The sequence below is a fragment of the Bradysia coprophila genome, unplaced genomic scaffold (assembly GCF_014529535.1).
Source record: "Bradysia coprophila strain Holo2 unplaced genomic scaffold, BU_Bcop_v1 contig_561, whole genome shotgun sequence".
NCBI lineage: Eukaryota > Metazoa > Arthropoda > Insecta > Diptera > Sciaridae > Bradysia > Bradysia coprophila.
The window spans coordinates 1,837,870-1,839,739 of record NW_023503807.1 but is presented as its reverse complement, the minus strand read 5'-3'; positions in this window follow the sequence as shown (position 1 = coordinate 1,839,739).

The following is a 1,870-nucleotide window of genomic DNA, read 5'->3' as shown; positions in this document are numbered from 1 at the left end:
CCATTTTGCGCGAACAGTTCACCTTTTTATAGACGAATTGCGATCAGACATCGATGTATCAATATGTGTAAATATTGAAAATCGTCTACGGAAAGCAATTATTGTTCCAAACGAGAGACGATTAGTAGAACCCGGTCAACTATCGAGAACCCGTTATAAAATATTTAGCGATTATTCAAATTAAGATTTACATGCTGGCGGGTCAAAAATCATGAATTTTCGACGCTCACAGCATGTAAAATTCATTACAAAACTCTGGATACAAGTTCAAAAGTCTCGTTTTCGTGTCTTTATTGACATGAGCCTCCGTAAATTCGAAAGAAACGAAAGCAAGTCATCTATATTTGCAAAAGAACAAATCGAAACATATCAGTTTTCATGTGCTTTCTATGTTTATGCTTGGTACACTAGAGTGCGATGGAAATAGTTATTTACGTATCGATTGAGGAGGCCGAAAGAGTTACGTATTAAGTTTTATATGCCGCCTACTGGGGACGAAAGTTGAAAAATGTAAGCCCAAAGGCCGAAAGTGACAGAAAATTGTAAGCCGAAGGGGCGAAAGCGAAGCTTTCGCCGCGTGGGCTTACATATCTGTCACTTTCGGCCCGTGGGTTTACATTTTTTTCTTTCGTCCCGCAGTAGGAAGCATATAAAACTTATTTCGTAGAGTCGATTGCAGATAAGATCTACCCTAGAACGGAACTTCTCGAACAGGTTGACAGAAATAACGAATCGACATTTAACTTCATAGGGCTATAGTTTTTTTTACAAAGGTTTTTCAGCTGTCAAAACGTCATCCATAGAGACATAACCAACAAATTATTACGAAAAGTTCACAAAAGCGTCGAGGTTATGGCTCTGTGGATGCTCTTGTTTTTCGGTTATTTTTAGGTCTGTTTTAGTCTATGGTTTTGTTTGTTCGTTTAAGTTAAAATAAAATCGGTGACATAGCAGTGCTCCTAGCATGAACATTGAAAATATTAGGAGGCTGTTAATTCAGTGTTAATTCTAGGAGCAGTGCTGTGAAACTAGTAAAAAATTGCGGATTATGACTAGCGTCAACAAAAGGTCCAACTTCCCACAGAAAATGTACCACCCATGAACGATTGTCAAATTCTTAACGCTATACCCTGTTCGCATTATTATTCTTCCACGGGTTAGTTTAACAATTAAATAAACTCAGGTAGACGAGAGCTTGTCGCGGTTGTCATTTTAACCGTTATTGTTATCTTTACACACTGTGTTTTCTGAAAATTACAAGAAAAATTAGCAATTTAAACTCTCTGTTAATTAGCTATGAACTTTTTAGATGAATGACTCTTTAAAGAAAATTTTGTGTGAGACTCAAGATGCACAAAGATTAAACTAATTTAAAATAAAAGCCACATTATACTTTAAGATCGTCTATTTAATGCACCAAGAATGGAAGATATATGGTAGTTGGCAAGAGTAATTTTCGTAAAATTGTAGCACGCGCAGACGAGTCAGTGTAAATATTTTCCCATTATAGCCTTTACTTTGCAGTCAACAATAATTGGCAAACGAATTTAAATTGGGAGTATGAGCAACACATAACGACTCATTTTACTACCGCGGTAGGTAAGTATATATTATGAGCAAACAATGTTTTCATTGATCCGACTCTACTATATAAGTCGGCCGAAATAGCTGTGAATCGAGCGATTTGAAATATTTTATGATTTTAACATACCAAAACGCTATTGATTTTTGGTATAATCAACGACATAGTTGGGTTAAATACGATGCCACTGCCAGTAGGCATGGGCGATAATGAAAATGATTATCGATAATTATCAATTATCGATAATCGATAATTATCGACTTTTTTATCGAAAATTATCAAAAAAAT